The sequence below is a fragment of the Nuphar pumila genome, chromosome 12 (assembly GCF_984573655.1).
Source record: "Nuphar pumila chromosome 12, dmNupPumi1.hap1.1, whole genome shotgun sequence".
In the NCBI taxonomy this organism is placed as follows: domain Eukaryota; kingdom Viridiplantae; phylum Streptophyta; class Magnoliopsida; order Nymphaeales; family Nymphaeaceae; genus Nuphar; species Nuphar pumila.
The window spans coordinates 90,225,866-90,249,252 of NC_143260.1; positions in this window are offsets into that span (position 1 = coordinate 90,225,866).

Sequence of the window (23,387 nt, forward strand, 5' to 3'; positions counted from 1 at the left end):
TGGGAAGTAAGTGGTTCAAACAAAATTCTTGTACATTTCAAAAGAGTGCCAACTACAATATCAGATTTTTGTTACCATTGTTACTATGTCTTCCTGCCCAACCTTCATTATAATATAGCCCATAATGGCATCATAAAACTTTACCTCGTATAAAGAATTAACATCTGCTTCTCCTAGCAGCAACAATCATATGATAACTTATTTGTTGGAAACAGTTAGTCATGACTCAAAATTTACAAAATGTCATAGAAGAAGACAATAGAAGAGGATATGGCAGAGAAATAAATGGTTGTTATACCTAATCATATTTGGAGCTTCCTGCATTTCCCCAACATGGCAATTAATGTTGAATAAAATTAGTTGAAATAATGGAAATAAATTTCTTGGACCATGTCATATGTATAGTTTTGCAATCATGTAGCTAGAAAATCTAGAGCATAGTTACTGGAAGCGCCTCCCTAAGGGGGAAGAACGCTGCTGAAAGGGGAAGCACCACACTTCCGAAGTGGGAAGCACCACCCTTCCCCCAAAAGGGGAAGCATGGGGGAAACTCGCTTCTCGTTTGTGGGAAGTGCACTTCAAACTTGCTTCTCAAATTGATTCCCTATTGCACTCGTTTCCCCCTCACTTCCCACTAACTTCCCACTTGTTTCTCCCTCATTTCCTTCATGTTTCCTTTTTTCACTTCCCACACGCTTCCCTGCTTCTGCTTCCCACATCGCTTCCCATATCCAATTCGCTTCTTGGTAACTATGATCTAGAGATCTCTCAAAAAAAAACTATGATCTAGAGATTGATATATCAAAGGAGAAAAGATTGATATTTTGGATTTTTGAAGATTTTCAAAACATCCTATTTCTTTTACTTCAAGAGATGTGCCGTCGGCTGTAAAAACCTTTGACACACTTGAGTTATTTTTAAGACATTCGGATAGACTATTAACATTTGGGGTCATGTGAAAATAAACATCAAAATCTAAAAGCCAAAGAAAGTTACCTGGACCGGAGAAAGATACAACAACCGCTCCAGTTGAGGAGGATACTCTTTTGAGAAGAGGTTGAAGAATTTTCATCAGTTGAACCATAGATTCACGTGCGTCTTGATCTTTTGACTCGGATTCAACAGGTGCAACTTTTTTTTCTTCTCTTCTTTTTTAACTTTGGACATCGAGGCCTATAGTGCCCCGGTTCATGACAATGATGACAAATGACTTTTCTTTTATCAAAGTTATTGTTTTGCCTTCCAAAATGAAGCAGCTTGTAAGTACGAGTATGATTCTCCAGTCTAGACACAGCTAAAATTGAGTCATCATCAACTTTTAGAGTACTTTTTCTAAGTCTATTTTCCTCCATAGTGAGCTCTTCTATAGTATCAACAGTAGAAGAAATGTTTTCACGATGTAAAAGGGCCGATTTGGTGGATTCAAACTCCGGCCTTAGACCATCACAAATTGATAAAAATGTTCCATATCGAATTGCTTTTGACGAAGCTCGATATCTTTGGTACAATGCCATTTGGGCTCAAGAAGAGCCAACTCTTCCAAAAGTTCGGACAACTTATTGTAATATTCTCGAATGGTTTATCTTTTTTAGTCAATGTTCGGACTTTGTCTTGTAAATTGCACACATGTGCAATATCTTTAAGATAATACATGTTTTTGAGGTATTCCCAAGCCTTATCGGCATGCTCAAACTTAGCTAGACTAGAGCATTTTTTAATGTCTACGCTATTGATAAGCCATGACATAATTTTTGCATGCCCTATCCTTCACTCTTTCCATTTCTTTTCATAAGTGGCTAACGCCTTACTCTTCTTTTCCTCCGTTAGAGGAACTGCTTTATCACCCTCTTTCATGGTAAGAAATAGTTTAGGTTCCGAATCGGAACCATCCACTATACCCCATAAACCTTTTCCTCAAATGTGGTGCTTCATAATCGAAGCCCACATTACATAGTTAGTATCATTTAGCTTCATAGGAAGGATGGTGATCTTATCATTGTCATCCATCTTTTCCAAGGGTAAGAGAGAAATAAATAGGAGGGGAGAGAAAAAAAAATAGACAAGGGAATAAGAGAGAGGATACGTAACCAATTTTTTTGTAGCACAAGTCCGCCTTTCTTCAAACAAATCTCCTTGAGCCAAGAACAAGGTGATGAAACACCTTTTGTAAATGTGGCACGAAAATCTAGGTGAAAGCACTTCAAGATCTAAGGATTTCGTAGCTCTGATACCATGTAATGAAATTGTGGTCTTCAACAAATGCACGAATAACTCACAAACAAGTGTCTATTGGAGATACTACAAGCATGACCCTTGAAAGGGTATAAAAGGAAGAACACTTAAAAAATAAATAATACTTTATTCAAGCACAAAATGCTTAAGAAGCATTGTTATTTACATTGAAAGAGTTCACCCCTATATATACAAAAAAGTGGAAGAGAGAGGAGAGCTCATTTTGAGCTCTCCAAAAGAGACGTTGGACTCTAGTCCAACGACACAGTCAAGTTCCAACAAGAACTTGACTAGATCAAATATCTAGTTCCTATTGAACTAGATGCTAAAAAAGAAAATAAAGAAAATAAAAAAAGAAAATAATAAAAGGAAAAATAAAATAATAATATTAAATAATATATATGTATTACGGTTAACATTTTAACATCCTCGTGTCCAGATGAAAGTAGCAGCTTGCAAAGAATGATGATCCTTGAGAGATAGACCAATTCTCTATAAGTAAAAAATTATTTGTTTTAGGGAACTGGAACAAACAAATAGCCGGGGAATTTTTTTTTTTAAGTCACATTCAATTTCTATTCTGAGTTTCCATAAGGGTTGACTCAGAAATGACAAGTCAAGAAAAAAATGCATGGTAAAAGGAAAGATGAGATCTGTGGCTAATGGAGGAATTATTGGCCCTCTTGGGTTGAATGTGCTAGCAGTTGCAGGTCAAGGCATGTTGTTCCATTTGTCCTACTGGCCAGTAGGTCTGGTGGAACTCTCTCTAAACTATGTTAGGCAGGACCCATGTTATATTCTGGTTTGATCCATGGGAGGCGATAACCTGTCCCTTAGATTTTCTAGATTTCTCCAAATACATTGTTTATCTTTCTAGTTTTCTCTAGACTATTTTTCAAGCTTTCATTATGACCAATTGAATATTGAATATTTTCAAGCTTTCATTATGACCAATTGTCTATGAACTCTCTACTTTTCACTCTTTCCTCTCTTTTTAAAAGGGGAAATAAAAGGGGAAGTTCTAAGGTGCCTTCCCCTTTTTTTGCTCTCACTCGCACAGGGCCTTTCCCCTCTCTCTCTCAGAGGAAGAAGAAGAAGAAGAGGCCCGCCCTAAGAGGTACACTTCCTCTCTCTCTCCCCCCCCTCTCTCTCTCAGGCATATTGGAAGAAGAAGGAAGAAGTTGAAGAGGGTTTGCTCTCTCTCTCTCTCTTTCTTCTTCTCTTTTTTTTCTTCCTCTTCTTCCTTTCCTTCTCATCCGCTTCTTCTTCTTTTTCTTAATCCCACATCAGTTTTTTTTGGTTTGGGTCAGGGTTGGACCCAACCCGAACCAACACGTACCCGTGCTGCATTTGGTACCAGTACCCATGTCGACTACCTGGTTATCATGTCTATGTGACATAGGGGTGTAGGATAGAGAGAGAGAGAGAGAGAAAGAAAGAGAATTGCCTACATCACCCATAGACATCCCATGGATGGTCAGATGAGGCTCGCCATGTTCTTTAACAGATTTTAGGGTTGGGTCTACTTATAAGATGCTGCATGTGGGGTGTAGGATATGAGAGAGAAGGAGAGTGTTGCATACATGCACACGCCAAAAGGCATACACAATACACAACGCATGGATGGTCACAGGAGGGTTGTGTCATTCAAATGCAGAGAGAAGAAAAATATATTGAAACACATCCACCATAGGCTGGTGCTTCACATGCACTATACACATCAACGTGCAAGATGTTGGGTACAATGGTCATGTGCTGAGAGAGAGATGCACACGTTGAAACACATCCAACATAGGATGGTGTGCTTCAAATGCACCATACACGTCCATGTGATGCCCCATACACGTCGATGTGCTAGATGTTAGGTACAATGCTCATGTGTTGATGCATCACATGCACTGTAGTGAAGGATGTCCATTTTGGAAAGGTGTGCTACATGCACATGTTGAAGCACATGCACCATAGACATCCCATGGATGGTTACATGAGGGTTGTGTGATTCACATGCAAAGAGAGAGAGAGAGAGATCCACCATACACATCTTATGGATGGTCACATGAGGATGGTTTGATTCACTAGAACCATACACATTGATGTGCTGCCCCATACAGAACGATGTGCTAGATGTTGATGTTGAATACAATGGTCATGTACTGATATGCATCACATGCATTGTAGTGAAGGATGTTCGTTTTGGAAAGGTGTGCTACATACACATGTCGAAACACATGCACCATACACATCCCATGGATGGTTACAGGACGGTTGTGTGATCCACATGCAAAGAGAGAGAGAGAGAGATCCACCATACACATCTTATGGATGGTCACATGGGGATGGTTTGATTCACTTGCACCATACACATTGACGGTTGTGTGATCCACATGCAGAGAGAGAGAGAGAGAGAGAGAGAGAGAGAGAGAGAGAGATCCACCGTACACATCTTATGGATGGTCACATGAGGATGGTTTGATTCACTTGCACCATACATATTGATGTGCAACATGTTGGGTATAGTGGTCATGTACTCATGTGTATCATACGGACCATTGTCATGAGAGAGATAGGAGTGTAGTGGTAGGTTTTCTTGGGTTGCACAGAGAGAGTTGTCATACATGGAATGCATAAAGAGGGGAGAAGTTTGTATTGGCATGCAAAGATGAAGCGGTGGATCCAAGTCATTTGTGCTGTGTCTAAGACAAAAAAGTTATTGAGTGTATGCAGGTAGGGCATGTGCTTTGAAATCGGATGGCGTGTGCATATTTTGGGTTCTTCACATTCTTCTGGTCGGTTGAGGATGGAAAATGAGATGAAGGAGAGAGAGTTGGTGATGTGGCTGCAACTGGTGTATGGTGGGACATGTGGACTGCATGCAAGAGGTAAGAGTTTGATTCACCAAGCCTACTCTTGAGTATTTGAAGATAGGGTCTACTCTTTAAAGTTGTTGGGAAGTGAGGATGAGTATAACTCATCTATGTCTTTAGTGGCAATTCTCATGAGACATGCATGGAGCAATGATGAGGTCTCTCTTGACATCCTAGAGTGAGAAATATGACTTATAGAATACCGACTCGTTCATAACTGCAGCTCCTAAACTAACTCTAGATCTCCTTCGTGAACTCATCCAACCAATCTAGGTAATACAAGTCTCCCTTCTTATGACCAATCTCAATCATCCTTCCTAATAGTTAATCCTGCATAACATAATCAACAAAAAGAATGCCAAGAGAGACCATCATTGCACCATGCTTGTCTCATGCACAAGAACTGTCGCTACAAACATAGATGAGTCAGACTCACCATCACTTCCCACCAACTTTAAACCATAAGCCCTATCTCCAAATACTTAAGAATAGACTTGGTAAATCAAACTCTCACCTCTTGTATGCAGTACACTTGTTCCACCACTTAATAATTGCAGCCACGTCACCAACTCTCTCTCCCTCATCACATTTTCTATGCTCAACCAACCATGTCATCTTAGGGGAAAAGACATGGGGGCAAGTGGTTATTGTGCCCTCGAATCAGTGCCTTGGTGGTCTAATCTACATAGGATGGATCCCTACACACAGATGGTGCAGATCAAATGCCCAATACGAATACGGGTTGTGGTAGGCCAAGGGCCGGTTACTGGCACACTCTATGTGCAAGGCAGAGATCCGGTAGGCTTAGGCAGTCTTGAGGACGTATGCAACCCTTATGGCACTCATGGGAACACCCAAAGAGAAGGGGGTTGCTACCAAAGCTAAAGAGAGAAAGAGACAAGATAGACGTGAGAGAGAAAAGAGGGATAGAGGAAGACATTAGAGAGAGAGAAGGGAGAGACGAGAGAGAGGAGAAGAGAGAGACACGAAGGAGAGGGAGAGATGGCTTCACATCAAAGCTAAGGGGAAAGAGAAAGGAAAGAAAAAGGAGAGAAGGGGGGAAGAAAGAGAGAGAGAAAAGGAAGGAGGGGGAGATGGAGAAAAGGAAAGAAAGATAGAAAGGGAAGGAGAGGGAGACGTCCAAGAGGGAGAGAAGGAAAGAGAGGGGGAGACAAAGCTAATTAACTAAAAGAACTAATATTTTATTTATGCATCCTTAGGCTCTCTCATAAAGTCTTTATATAGAGAGAGGCCCTTTATTTGGATTTGGGTCACCACATGTTGTGCCTTGGATCCTATACCAACAATCCAACCCAATAAAGCAAATGACAAAATAACCAAAACCAAATAGCTAAATGATGACCAAAAGTTAATGGCTCAAAGTCATGGGCGTCTATGGCCTAGCCAGGTGAACCTGCGCCTAGGGTGTGTGAGGGTGAATCCTTACGGGCCGCATCAACATGTGCTCTCTCTCTCTCTGAATCACATGAACCTCATGTGACCATCCATGCGATGTATATAGGATGTGTTCCAACATGTGCACGTAACATGTAACAATCACATATGCAACTCTCTCTCTCTCTCCTACACCATGTGTGCTACATCTTATAAGTAGACTCAACTTTAAAATATGTTAAACAACATGACAATCCTCAACTGACCGTCAATGGGAGGCATATGGGTGACACATCCAACTCTCTCTCTCTCTCTCTCATATCCTACACCCCCCTTATAAGTAGACCCAACCTTAAAATCTGCTAAAAACATGCACACCAACCTCTATATGACCCTGGCACATGTCCAACAACCTATAGATGCCAAAAAAAGCATCACACTCCCTGACACATGTCCAGCAGCCTCTATATGACCCTGACACTTTATTATTGTTGTCAATATTCACCAACACAAATCCTTAAGAGGGGGCAATTAGCAACTACAATCAAGTTTCACATAACTTTGCCAATTAGAAAGTCTGTCATCTCAACATCCACTTAAACATATTAACATAATAGGGTTGAATCTCTTTAGAGAGAAGATCTTTTGTCTCATGGTAACCTGCTCCAATCCCCTTATGAAACTTTCATTATTAGGTTAGTTATATACTTCACAAGTTTCTAGTGATTCACATGGCATTATTAAATGATACAAGGCATTAGAATGCCCTTGTTGACTACCCTTTACTCCGACATCATCTAGGGTTCCTTGAACAATGTGATATCTCACACCAGATAAAACCTTAGCACTTCCTCCTCTTACTAATACTATAGAATGTTCATGCAAATTATGTCCAATACTAGGTACATAAGCAATGATTTCAAATCCAGAAGTTAATCGTACTCTAGCGACCTTACATAAAGTAGAGTTTAGTTTTGGGGGGTGATAGTGGAAAAGTTGATAGATAAGTCACCCTTACTATCACTCTGCAGAACCGTACATGAGATTTTCACCTCATACGGCTCCTCATTTAATTATTTCAAAGGGAATGAATCATTTTCGTTGTTCAAGAATCTCTACCCTTCTTCCACTCCATTTCAAAAAGTAACTAGGACCAATTCAATCATGTTTTTGAGTTCTAATTGAACACTTTTCATTTTTTATAATGATCAAAGGAGAAGATTACTCTTTTTACCAGACATATGCAAACCAAATCATGATCTTATAATCTTATAATCTTACAATAAGAGATTTTTCTCGATTAATCCCCTTGTCCATCATTCTTTGTGAATAAAAAAGGACCTTTTCGAGTTTGAATCCTCCACTTGGAATCTGATTTTTTTCTTTTATTAATTTCCACAATTCATTGAGACCCATGGGTTTGAACTTGTAGAACCTGATTCATTTTCTCATCGAACAAAGTGTGTAAAATAAATTAGATTGATTTTTTTTTATCAAAAGTACCATGTGAAATCCTCTCTCTCTCTCTCTCGCTCGCGCGCGTGTGCGCACACACACACAAGTACAACATTTGAATCAATTTTCTTTTGAATGAATCGATATTATTACATTCCACTTCTTTCCTGACACCTCCTAAGGACAATCCTGAATTGGATCTCAAACTGATGAGTTGGTGTGAGCTTATCCATGTGGTTATCCACTCTTCTAATAAGAATCCCCCCCCCCCCCCACCCACCAAACACACACACACACACACTGTCCACCCTTGATTTTCTGGCTTCCCTCCTCTCCTCCTGCTTCTCCTTCCCCTACCTCTCCTTCATCCACCTCATCAAACCCATAACTCTCTCCTCCCCTCCCCCTCTTACATACACCTCCAACCCAAATTGTCTCTCACTCCCACCATGTTTACTAGACCAGTGTCTCCAAACCCAAATCAGATAAGACCGTCGTCATCAATGGAAAGAAAGTGGTGATCAATTACATCAATGGAAAGAAAGTGGTGTTTTCATTTCAGTTACTTTCTCTTTCTTCTTTTATTTTTATTTTTTTTTTATCCAGCCCCTGGTATCATACGATACCTGTGCATCCTCTGGTATAAATAACGTTTGATTCCTTCTCACCCACAACCACATTTGCTGATCATTGTCTACTCACTTTATGATAATCTTGGTTATGAGGCATTATTGTCTATTAAGGATTCATCGACATCATTAAGGGTAACAGATCAGCACCTATTGAGAAATCGTGGAGGTCTCGCAAAGACTTCATCAATTCGCCTGAATGTCATCAGCATTTGCTTTCTTGCCTTTGGTTTCTATTATACATCCTCTCTTCAACCTTTACTTCTTTCTTGATTGTAAAATCGATGACCTTTGTTTGAATTTTTTTTTTTGTCCAGCATTGCATGAGCAGAAATCCACTGATATGTCTATAGATTTTAATTGACCCCTAGTGTTGTTATTAAGCTCTACAGGGCACATCGATACAGTTAATTCCAAATATGAATCATGTTGTGCTTCCTTTATGTTAGTCCATCAGAGATCGATCCTACTGTGGTCAGGCCAATTCATTATCTAGCAGGGTTTTGAATCAAGGGAAAATTCAATCTGGATGTATATCCATAACAGTATCAAATGCAGCAATTGATGAAAAATCGTCAAACAGGACCAGATATCTGTTACCTGTTAGTAATTTTGTTGTTGGGTTAAGGTAGGAGCTACAGGGGAAATGGTGAGGATGAAGCACACAGGACTCTAATGTAGCCATCTTAGCATTTACCCCAATTGGTCAGCGTATTTCCTGTGTGTAAGCATCCATGTGTCCGACGTCATCAAACTAGTTGTTCGTAGGATCTTAAGTGTAAAAATACCTGAAACTATCTGGGTATGAGGAATTCATTTTGATTATTGAGGATGACAGTGGACGTGGGGATGAACCTGCAGAACCAGAAATGCTATCTTTGCATCACCCAAAAGTTGTAAGTTTTATGCAAAATTATGTGTTGAAGTTGATTTACTGTAAGTAACTCTCTGTGTTTTGAATCACATCATCTTTTCCATGTGCTGTCTCTGAAATTGTATTCACCTCTTAGGCATTATTTGACACCCCTCCTTGCTGCCTACACCGTCCTGTACACAGCACCTGCTGTAGGTATGTTTCCAGCCATATGTCTGTGCAATGCTATACATCACATCTGGTTAGTTAGTACCTTAGTATGTTGGTAAGATATAAAATCCAGTAGTGTTAGCCTATCATCCAGACTTAGGAAGTTTTGCTTTAATTGATATATTTCAATGTTTTAGTAGGCTAATTAGCATGGCAAAACCTTAATTAGCATTTCCTCCACCACTTTTCATTTGGATGTCCTGTTTGTCTGGTATCCCTCTTATGCTCAATTTGTTCCCATTAGTGTCGGATACTTTCACATTTTTTTTTTTACAACCAGTTGGCATTTAGTTTCTGTATATATGATGATTATCATATTATCTATGTCCATCCTCCTGGATAGGAATTTGATTCTCAGAAGTTTCCATGTTTTAGTAGTTGATGCCTCACAATTTCACTTTAATTGTCATCTCTGTGTGACCTAGTCTACCAGAACCATTCCGGTCTAGTCTAAATATCTCTGTCTTTACATTCGCGTGCTTTTTCCTAAACTCAGCACAACAATGTCCTGTATCACCCATGCACCTGTGTTTATCTTTGCAGTGTCTCTGTGTTTTGGTTTGTCATCACGCTGTCCAGTCTGCTACCACCACATTAGCACCAGCAACACCTTGCTGCGCCCTTTTCCTGCTACAGTACCTACCTGCTAAAACTCTTTCATACACACCCTCCTGCTACCTGTAAGACAGCTGCCCATCAACCTGCCTCTATTACCTTCAGCAGCAGCACTTTATTGCACATTGCAACCACTCTCAACCGGCTGTCTTCACAAGGACAACACACACTCACATATTCACTGTGTTGGCAACACCATTTGCTCAGCACAGTCCCTATTTTTCCCTCACTTAGCACCCCCCCCCCATGTCTACACTTGCACAGTTACCACATCCCAATCCTTCCATCTATATTATCATCTGTATACTCTACTCGTGAGTCACCTGCATTACATTGTGTTGCTTCATCATTTCTTGCAATAGTTCATCCCCTGTTGCCTCACTTTCTTTTAGTCTAACATGTTATGGTATAAATATACATCACATCTGAATCACCATTACATACGTTGAATCTTGGGTTGCAATGTGGCTGAGCATCCTTTTCTGAATTTTATAATGGTTGTCCCATCTCCTTCTCATGTAAGTATAAAGCATCATGTGGGCAACATCATTCTTTTATTATCAAAGCATGAGCATATGTACATATATACTCCTTTCATGTAGGCATCTCATTTGCATATTTGCACTAGGCTTTGGTGTGATGCTTTCCATTATCATCCATGCTTTCATGTTAACCCTGTTTTGCAGGAAATATGTGAAAGGGATTATTTCTCTTCTTAGCTTAGAAAATTGTAATTTCTATTTCAAATTCAGAAATGCAATAACTAGACGTTAATGAGAATATTTACATTTTCAGTTGTAGATTAGAATGTATGAGCATGCATATTTGCTAGAAATATTTGTTTCATGTTGAACTAGACGAATGGCACGTGCACCATTTTCGTAAGAGGTAATTGATCCTAAGTTGATGATCCAAATCAATGACCATAGTCAGGGTGTGGACAAAACTTAGGATTTTTATCTTTTACGAAATAACACCGGATCCACACTGGATCCGTTTTCAAAATTCATCATATTTTCCTTAAATATTTCCTTCTTTTATTAGAGTTTAACTTAGAATTAATTCAATATATATACCAATGGCCATAGTCAGGGTATATTGAGAGTTAATTTCATTTTAAACTCTATAAAAGCACCAAAATGTATTTTATTCTTCACTTGAATCTAAATATAGATTATTATATAATACATCCAATGATCATAGTCAGGGATGTATTATATCTTCAATCTTATTTTAATTCAGTTCAAGAATAATATAGCTTCTTCAAAATCTAAATTCAAATTCTTTAAATTCATTCATCATTTAGGATAGAACTGCATCATATTTTCAAAATTCCTTTTCCAAAAATTCCAAGTAATATAAATATCTTCCTCAATCTATCTTCAATTCTTATAAAATCCAATTCATCCTTTCATTTTCAAATTTCAATTTCATTTTCAAATCTCAAAGTTCAATTTAACTTTGAGATTTCGAAGTCATTATTATATTCAAATTCAAATCAGATTTCAAAGTTCAATTTAACTTTGAAATTCCAAATTCATTTCATATTCAAAACTCTAATCAAACTCAAAGTTCAATTTTAACTTTGAGACTCTTGATTCATCTTCTAAATTCCAAATTCAAAAATTCAAAGGTCTAATTTGACTTTGAAATTTGTTTGTATATTCAAATTCTAAATTTCATTTTTCAAAGTTCAAATTAAAAGTTCTTGATTTATCTTCTGAATTTAACTCCAATTCCTCTTTAGGATCCAGACTCCAGTTTCACTTTGAATCTTAGACTTCAGATCCAATTCCTCTTTAGGATCCAGACTCCAGTTTCACTTTGGATCTTAGACTTCAGATCCAATTCCTCTTTAGGATCCAGACTCCAATTTCACTTTGGATCTCAGACTTCAGATCCAAATCCATTCTAGGATCCAGATTCCAATTCTTCTTTGGATCTCAGACTCCAGATCCAATCCTATTTTAAGATCCAGAACCCAATTTTATCTCAGATCTCAAATTTTAAATCCATCTTTAGATCCAATTCCATTCCCAATTCTAGATTTCAAATCCAATTCCATTTTTCAGATCTCATCTGAACTCCCTAAATCCATTTCTATTCTTAAATACCATTTGATTATCTTAGATCCATTCCAAACTTAAAAATCCAAATTCAATTCCATCGCAAGTATTCATTTCATTTTCTAAATTTAAATCTAAAATTCAAAGTCGATTTTGACTTTGAAACTTCATTTCCTTTTATTTCAAAGCTTCAAGTCATTCTTTCTCATTTATTCTTCCAAATCCTGATTTACTTCAAAAACTTAGAACTTCTCTGATCTATCTCAAGCTCTAAGTTAAATTCAATCATTTCTTCATCAAGTTCATCTCAGAATACTTGGAAATTTTCAAAACATCTTTCAAAAGGAGCATACATTCTTGCATTGCACAAGCATGATTCTCTGTGCATTTAGATCTTTAGGATAAATTCTTAGATGATATTTAGGCAAAGCAAAAGGCATAGATTCAATCCTTGGTTCGATTACCCCTGGTAAAGGCGTCAGGAACGGTCGAACCTCGTACCGGCGAGCGAATCCCGTCTCTCCATTTTCCCGCAATATTTTCAAAAATGGAGGCGAGTTAAATTTCTAAATATTTTTCAAATCAAGGTCAAGTGAGACCGCGCAAAATAGTTCCTCTTCTCTCTTTCTTTCTCTTCTTTTCTCTTTTCTCTTCCTTTTCTTTCTTTTATTTTTCTCCCTTCAAAAAGGAGGAAAATAGAGGTTAGAAAAGGAAAAGAGAAGGAAGAGAGAGAAACCAACAAGAGAGAGGAAAAATTTTGCGATGATCACAGAGAGCCATTTAAGATAAAAAGGAACATAGACATTGTGTTAAATGGGCTTTTCGGGCTTTTTTATTTTATTTTAAAATTCTGACCATATAGATCACGTACTTGATTTTATTGAGATCAGCTCTTGAAAAGTTTGATTCTCACATATCAGTGAATCTTTATAAAGTTTGAAAAATCAATGATCCAAAATCTTTGTAAATTTTTGAGGCTTCAAACATCGTTTTTTTCATAGAAAACACATGATCTGGGTATAGATTCTTAGTAAATTGACGATGCCCTAACCGCTGGAGAAGCCTGAAAACCCCATTTAGCACACTGATTAGCACTAAATGGGTTTAACACCAACACATTTTATATAAGGAGAAAGAAAAAGAAAAATAGAGAATGAAGCATAGTTTCATAGTTTTATTTGGCTGAGGAATGAAGCATCATAATCCATATGATAAGATGAGATCTGTTGTCAGATTGCATGGTCCAAAGTTTTACTTTTGCTGAGCACTCTAAATGAAGTAGGCAGTAATATGATATTGTCATAGGAATGCACATGCTGGTATGGATTTGGATTAGATATTCGATTTATCCAAGAACTGTTTATCTGGGTTTGGTGAAAAAGTTTGCATTGGATTAGGTGAGTAGGTCAGATTTGGTCTTGTATTAAGAATCTGATTGAATTTGGAGTTAGATTTAGGCTCTTATTGTGATTAAATCCAAATCTTATAAATGTTTAAAAAGGTGCAGGTAAGACCCCAATGAGGTTTGAATTTGGAACGTGAAAATGCGCCTTTCAAGCAGAGCATAATGGCCATCCAAATACAAGTTAATAATAAAGGGTTAATGTTTGAGGTCAGCTTATTTCAATTTTAAATTATTTTTTTTTGAATGGTGAAATTTTATTGCAATGTGGGTGAATGGTTTTTGAATCTCTTAAAAAAAACTACTTATATATCACAATCACATGATTCAAATTTTTTTTTTATTAAACATACGTGATAGAACAAATCCATAGAGTCCAATCTTAAACAAAAATAAAAACTAAAGTTATTTATACTCAATAGCCCTGTCAATATCATCAAATCCTATCCCATTAACAAATATGCGGAAATGTTTTTTTTTTATGTAATAGATTTGACTCAAATTGAATATTTAAAAGATTTTAGTTGAGATTGAGTAACCATACACACTGTTAACCTCAAATTTAATTCATTTTGAGAATGAATTTGACTCCAATTAAGGCATATGCAATTAATGACTTGATAATACTCACCTTTGAACCAACTCAATTTGTTTGTGTGCCAATTTTGATAGCAATATTTATTTCAACTAGAAAATACAGATGTTCCGGGCTGTATAAATTATAAAGTAAAGAGACAAATTGGGTTTTACTATCATATGTTTGGAGTTTTCAAGGCCTAGATTTTAACCTAAAAATCAAGTTGTTGACAAATTGGGTTTTACTAGAGAGCTGATTTAGCTTGTTTTAGTTATCAAAACTTGGAAAATCAGGTTTTGTTTTTCCATAACTATATATGGTAAAAAAGACTTAATGTTTTTGTTTTATTTTTTTTCTATGTTCATGCTTGTCTGTCTGCCACAATTTCATGTGGGGGAGGCATGGAACATCAGCGGGCGCTGTTTCCGTGTTCAAAGGATGCACTAAAGCGCATGGTGAAGAGGAGTTAAGATATGTGGAGCTCCATCAGCTTCCATTCCCACTCATGATAAAGCAGGTTTACCTGATCAAAAGTCACAATATGGACGTTTCTTCAAATTTGCATTTTTGACTCAAATTATTAGCGATTTACTGGTGCACTGTTGATTGTGCCAGTGAAAACTAGATTTTCTAGTGCTAGGCCATAAAAATCGTGTATAACTGTCGAGTTCAAATTTCCACCAGTAAAAGTATATTTTTACTGGCGGATCTTCGAATTTATACTAGTTAAAATGTATTTTTACTGGCGCATCTCAAATTTGCGTCCGTAAATCCGTTTTTAGATTCGCGTGGGGTTTCCTCCCTTTTTACTTTTCGTTCCCTCCCAAGAAATCCCATCGGACCCTGCTCTTGATTTCCCTATCTCGTCTTCTCCGTCCCTCTTGCTTACACCCCCTTCTCTCTCTCTCTACTCAACCTTGGACCCTCCCTCGCCAGAATCACAGCTCCTCCCCACCCTCGACAATTGCATCCGTTGTTCTCTCTCTCTCTCTCTCTCTAGGATTACTCCTGAAATTCCTAAAACAACATAACCTGTCGATTGAGAAAGTGAAGTTGGGGTTATAATTTCATAGGGGTTCTGTTAAAAAAATCAGAACCCCTTAGGGATTTTGGGTTTGCGAAATCAGGTTAGGGTTAGGGTTAAAAAAATCAGAACCCCTTAGGGATAAAAAGTTTAATCGTTTTTATTGTTTAAAAGATTAGAAATATATATATCCTCGTGTCTTATTTTTCACATGTCGAACTCCAGTTGTTTATCACATTGCATCCACGTTAATTACTATGACATAAATTTTAAGTGTTATTAGAAACCCTCACATAGAGAGAAAGATGATAAGGTCAGGGGCACCCCTATCTGTAATACGTCAGAAGTCCTTTTAGTGCTGTTCGTTCTTGTGATGGACGGCATCCCATACACCACGACAATTAGATTGGTCGCACAACATTTTCAGAGCAATTGATGCCCTAAGTGGATGGTAATGCTCTGTTTGGTAAGTCTTTTATGGTTTGGCTTTGATATGCACTATGGTTGTTGAGCTCCTTTAAAAGTCTTCAATGGTTTGGCTCATTCAAAATATTGGGCAATAGGCTTACAAAAGATAGGAAACATGAAATAGCGTGAGTGACAAGGTATCATCCATACATTGAACTGAGAAACATTATGAAACAGAGGATAGGAAAAAAAATAAGGCATTCAAGAAAAACATAATTGAAGGATCATGACAGTGTGCACGCTAAACCATTATTGTAATATCTGTGATTTTTCTTTGCTATTTAAAAATTTGTTAGGATAAATTTTTGTGTTTTAACCTTGTGTGATTGATAAATTGAGAGTTTATCTTGCAATTATTTAAGCTTGAATATCATTTAAAATAAATGTGAAATAACTGGCCATTTAAAATATAGCCTCATTTAAAACGTAAATTTAAATATAAAGTGTACATGTAAGTTGAATTTAAAGTAAAAAAAAAAATTGGATTTTTAATTTGAATATGTAATCTAATTGTAAATTAGAATTTAATGTGAATGTTAATTTGAGTTTAATTCAAATTTTATTTGAAAATTAATTTGAATTTAATTAAGCATAGATTTAAATATGGATCTAATTAAATTTGAACATTTGCTTATCCAACCACATCATATTCATAGATTAGGCAATTTTAAGAGCTATTTGTCATGAGATTATCCATATAATATGTTTCTACATGTATGTTAGACTATAGCTCCATCATCATATTTATTAGTTATCATGCTCTTATGATGAACTTTGACAAAAGAATTGCTACTATTCAAATTCTTAATCATAAAAGATATGCATAAGAAAACATAATAAGCCTTGTGCAACACAAGTATCATTAAACACACGATAAGCATGTTTTGTATCAACACTACGTGCATTATCATACTCATCAAATAAACCTTCACATAAAAATCAAATAATGTATTACACATACATCATGTATGTAATTTGAATTAAACACCAAGTTATAATCATTATGAATCTAAGTCCAATCATAGATCTCTCTCTCTCTCTATATATATATATAGTGTGTGTGTGATGCAAATATTGAGAATATCCATGAAGAATATTGTTAAGTTTTAAAAAACTTTACTTCTTTACTAACATTATCATAACTAATAACAATTTATAAATTTTGTATTTTTATAAAATACAATATTACATTGATTATAACTATAAAATTACTATAAAGTTGGTCATATTTTATATAAACAAGTGCATAATAAGCTTACTTCTAATCAGATATTAAGTATCATAAATAAAGTATTAAAAAGGGAGGGGGGTGCATGAAGTAGAGAGTGATCTGGTTTTGGCATACTCAAATTGCTTTAATTAGGTGGTAGAATCAGATTTAATCTTGAAGTGTAAATCCAATTAAATAGATTCGTATTCTTAACACAATTTTAACAGATTCTTGAACATTCAAAAAGTAAGAAGCAAATAGGGCACCAGCTAGAAAATGCAGCCATATTTGAACAAGGAGTGATAACAAAAAGAGACAAGAAATCATGACTTGACCTCCTTAAGCCAAACTTTATTGACTTGAAAAGCCATTTGAGCCATTTTTTTTCTTATTTTCCTTGAGTTGGTGTCAGGTTTTATAGCAATGTATATCGTATGGGACCTGATGGTCTGGTAAACTTCTCCAAAGCTAGTGTTGAAATTTCTATCCATAGGGACAACTCATTTGGTTGGTATTTTCATGTGAGCCCCTATGACAGAGAAACTTCATTGCATATACGAGTGGGGTTCGAATTTACAATATCATATCACATGGTGACTTGCACAAACTGCTCCTACCAGATGATGATTGGAGCCCCCCGTCGGAAACTTATTTTGGAATTTGAATCAAGCCTTGGTTGTTAAGGATATGGAAGTCTTACAATTTTTACATGGGATTAAAGCTATTTTTTAGATGTCTCACAACCTCATGGTTTCTCAAAAGAAATTTATATTAGATTAGTGGGAACACACCCTGTCTACATCTCCCACTCTTTTAGTAGGTGCTCGCCAATAGGGCTGGACAATGGGACAAGGTAATTGGACAGATTTGTTTCTTTGTGCAAAGCCTTTTATCAACTTGGAAGTTTTAGGCCACAGCTGGACCCAAATTAATCAAGTGCGAGAGGGACTGACTTGAGCTCGACATCTACTCTGTAAAAAAATGATCTAATGCATAAAAGTTTAAAAACGTAACTGCATATAATTTAAGAGCCGAGATCTCAGCTAAACTAAACAAGTAAATCACATATGTAAGGTTAGTTTCATGAAAAACAAAACAAAAAAGAAATAAATGAAAAAGAAAACTCATTTGTAGGTAATGTCGACATGAGCAAATGTTAACCCTATACATATATAGACAAAGTGCGTGTGTGTAAATATTGAGAATATACATGAAGAATATTGAGAATATGCATCAAGAATCTTGTTAAATTTTGAAAAACTTTACTTCTTTACTAACATTTTCAAAACTAACAAGAATTAATAAATTTGTTTTTTTATAAAATACAATATTACATTGATTATTACTAAAAAAACTACTATAAAGTTGGTCATATTTTATATAAATGAGTGCATAATCAGCTTATTTTAATCAGGTAACGCTGGGATAGATATGCCGCAGTGGCATGACGTTTTTAGTGTGACAAGTCAGACACAATTATATGCAGAGACAATTTTAATAGGTATATAGCAACAATACTTTCATATTTTTAATAAAAAATATTCTTAAACTTTAAAATATAAAAAATTTAATAGTTTTTATTACTTAAAAGATTAGAAAGACATGTATCCTCGTTTCTTATTTTTCACATGTCGAGCTCCAGTTGTTTATCACATTGCATCCATGTTACTATGGCATAAATTTTAGGTGATATTAGAAACCCTCACATAGGGCGAAAGAAGATAAGGTCAGGGGCACCCCTATCTGTAAAACTTTCATCGGGTAGAGGCCATCCCACGACTTTGGTCCTCAAAGAAACACCATGCCTGTCTTGAAGTCCTTGATAGTAAATTCAAATATACAATCATTATCCGATGTAAAATGCCCCACAGAAATCAAATTATTTGTCATTTTGGGAACATATAAACTATTTTTAAATATGAATGAATTTCCTTGAATTTGAATGGGAATGTCCCCTTTATGAGATATAGGGATGAGCTTACCATTGTCGACCATAACTATTTCAGAGCTTGACCACTGCTTTTTGTTTTTCATGAATTCATCATGGCTGACAAAATTGTTGGTAACCCAAGAATCGGGATACCAGTATTCATTTTCAGCTTCCTGTAATGACATAGCAGAAAATGCACGCGGAATATCTCAGCAAGATTTTGCTGAGTGACCTTTTCTACCATAAAATTGACAAGTTATGATACCTTTTGGTTGCCCACCAGTTGCTGGATTCTGATAGTGCTGATTTCCATGCTGTGGATGTCCATTATGAATTTGGCCATATTGAGACTGTTGGTGACCATATCCAAATGGGATCCGGCCTTGACCTCGTCTGCTTTGAAAGAATTCACGACCTCAGCCTTGACCTCGAACAACATTAAAAGTTGTTATAGTTTTCTGTTTTTTTTGACTTTTCTCCTCCGTTTGGGAAAAGGATTTGTCGACACTTCTCTTGATTGAGCAGTAAATCATATATTTCAGCAAAGAAGGGTTGTTTTGTTACAGACGTTACAATGGATGTATCAAAACTTTTGTATTCAGAGGAGAGACCATTCAGGACAAGTTGAATAACATCATTATTTGGAACATGATTTCCTATGGCATCTAGAGAATCAACAAGCATTTTTATTTTCTCTAGATATTTTATGATACTCATGTGACCTTTCTTTATGAACATCAATTCTTTCTTCATCATCATAATACGTAGTGGAGACTGCGACTCTTATGATTTTTTGAGCATGATCCATGCATCACGAGCAGATCTTCATCTGACAATCTGTCCAAGAATAGCCTATGAGACGGTGGCCTTTATCCAACTCAATGCCAACTGATCGGATTTTTGCCACATAATAAATGCAGGATTGCATTCCTGCTTGCCATCTTCAATGATGAATTCAGCAGGAGCATGACAGTCTCCATTGATGAATCCAATCAGATCTTGAGAGATCACGACTGATTCAAGGTGACTCTTCCATAACATATAGTTGTCTCTGTTTAGCTTGACAGAGACCAAACTTGCTATCGCGTTCCACTGGGTCGATTGAACCTTCGACATTGCGGTATTAGCCACGAGGCTTTGATACCATGAAATAAAATAACACACAAAATAGAATGAACCTCTCTTGCTTACACAATGCGCAAGAGGCAAATGATGATTATATAATATCTCTGGTAACGATTTACAGCTCCACCAAAGGTGGAAAAGATAAAGATTTACAATGTTAACACAAAAGTATAATAAAAGAAACAAAAAGATTTTACAACAAATATTTCTATTTTGAATTCATCCGTATCCACCACATAACTGCTTTGTTTCCTTCTTAACAATAGGATACTGCTTCTCTGATTGCTCCTTAATACTAGGATTCTGTTTCACAGTAGAATTATCTTTAACAAGAACTTCAGTTTGTGGTGAAAATTTTGTTGATGGTCATAACCCTGTTGCCCTGTATTTTCACTCGCATCCCCGAAAATGGCTTAAAAAGTGACAACCAGTCCCTATGACTATGACTTCTGTTGCTCTCGCTTTATGAGTGAGGACCACAAACCCCAGGTTTCACCATTTTCGTGAGACACTATCACAAACAATAAGATAGGATCAACGACGAAAGTTAATTTATCCAATAATAGTGGAAGATCTCGTCCACTGTTACAGGCTTTATATATATATATATATATATATATATATATATATATATATATAGGAGAGAGTAACTATAATATGAGAACTGAAAATATGAGAACTACCGTGTGAACTGGGCATTTCCAAGACTTTTTTTTGGAAATCCAATCATGTAGATGTGTTTGGCATGGTCAATTTGCTAGCAATCACATCCATTCGATGAAAAAATATGATTTTTGGGCGCTTGAATATTCATGAAGATTATGAGCCATTGATTTTAAAGCCTTAAAAAATCTCGTCTATGCATCATACTCGGATGATTAAAGAGTGATCCTTATAAAACCAAACACGTAGATCACATCCATACAGTTAGATTCACGAGAAAAGAACAAAAAATCTATGAAAATCACGGTTCACATGATATTTCTCATCTTTCCAGTTCTCACTCCTTGTTCTGTCCCGTTAGGCCCCTAAAAAATCATAGTTTTTCATATTTTTTCTCACATCTAACACCATATATGTGATCTATAAGTTTTGTTTAGTGAAAACCGACTTTTGGATCACCGGAATATAACATATATACATGTTTCTCCAATGAACCAAAATCAATGCTATAAAGTTGGTCATATTTTATAAAAACGAGTGCATAATCATCTTACTTCTAATCAGATATTAAGTATCTTAAATAAAGTATTTAAATTTAGGATATGTTTATATGCAGAATCAATGAATAAGAAAAAATAATGTGGTTAGATTAAATTTTAAAATTTCTAAATTTGATCCAATATGTAAAAAATTCAGCTTTCTAAAATGAAAAATTAAAATTTTGAATAACATATGCATTTCAACTTTTATTAAAAAAGAAAATCCTTATTTAACAAAACATTCAAAAAATTAGTGCAACTGGCGACCCCTCTCTAGATTTTAGGTTTTGAAGACCTTTGAAGGAAAGCCAAGATGATGGCTTGTAGGCATATAATCACAGTTGGTGTCACCAGCAAACGTATGCCATACGGCAGGGTTCTAGTCAGTCTCCCCATCACATACGCTTGTTGGCTTATGAGAACTTCAGTTTTTGGTAAAAATTTTGTGTGAGGACCACAAACCACGGGTCGTTCACATTCAATTAGGTGGTCGAATAAGATTTAATCTTGAAATGTAAATCGAATTAAATAGATTCATAGTTGATTGGCGTTCTTAACACAATCTTAACGAATTCTTGAACATTCAAAAAGTAAGAAGCAAAAAAGGGCACCAGCTAGAAAATGCAGCCATATATTTGGGGTAGCATGAATGAACAAGGAGTAATAACAAAAAGAGACAAGGGATCATGACTTGACCTCCCTGAAAAGAAGCCATCGTTGGGTCTTGGACCCAAACCCGACCCGATTCATGTATCGGATCGGGTCAAGATCCAAACTTTGTATAATGTATTTTAAAAGGCTTATTAAAGGGTATTTCCGTACCCTAGAATTGTACACTAAATATATATATTATTGAATGAGAGACGCAGACATATTGACGTCTTTTCTTCTTCCAGACTCTTCTCCCGTCTCTTCTTTTCTCTTTTTTGCAGAAGACTGCGTGAAGGCCCTTTCTGACATGGTATCAGAGCAGTAAATTTCTGGGTGTGAAGTCGTTTCCATTTTCCAGCCCTCGTCGACAGGCTGCTTCATCTGCGTGAAGTGCTCAGCCATCGTGACAGCGTGAACTCAAACCCCTCTCCTCTTCTCTGGACAACGTGAAGTCTGCAGCATGAAGTCTGCAGCGTGAAGTGCTCGAACCCCTCTTCTATTCCTTGTTTCCAGCCCTCGTTGACAGGCTGCTCCAGGACCTCATCTTCGGCGACAGGTCCCTCTACTCCTTTTGACTCTTACAAGTTACCTTAATTCCTCCCATCTTAGCCATTCGTCGATAGAACATGAGTTTTCTATCAAGACACTCTAACATGAATCTGAAACTCAGTCTTGTCATCTTTAATTTCTTGGTTTGTTTCTGATTAAATTACTGCTGTTAGTTTATACATTTTGTGTTTTCACGCTAAAGCTGAACCAAGTTCTGCTATATACACAGTCCTGAAGTCATAACTTTAATCTTTTGATTTCATTCCTATTTCTTCCCAAATCCACTCCCAAGCATTAAAATTGATTCACATCATCCACAGTCCGGACTTTCTTCCAATTTCCTTGGCCAATTAGTCTCTGAAAAACTGAATAATACCAATTTTTTAACCTGGAAGCGACAGATTATACCATTTATAAAGAGTCAGGATCTCTCTAGTCATCTGGATGGATCCATCACACCTCCTCCAGAATTCACTTCGCAGGAAAGAACATACGATAAAGGGGTGCAATCTATTGTTCTTCTAAAGAATCCTGAATATGTCACTTGGATGAAAATGGATCAATTGTTAGTGACATATATCACTTCAACTCTCTCACAGGAGGTTCTTGTAGCCATTCCTGATGACTGTTCGGCCAAAGAGCTGTGGGATAAGCTAGTTCAAACATATTCGCAGATATCTAAGGCAAGAATCATGTTTCTCAAGCAAGAATTTCAAATGCTGAAGAAAGACTCCATGTCTGTTATGGAATATCTAAACAAAATGAAAAGTATCACGAATCAACTGGCTATTGTGGGGTGTCTCGTCAGTGAAAAGTATAAGGTGCAACAAACCTTGAGTGGGCTGGGACCAGAATATCATGTCATGACGACGACTTTATTATGTTTACCAGAACTTCCGAAGTTTGAAG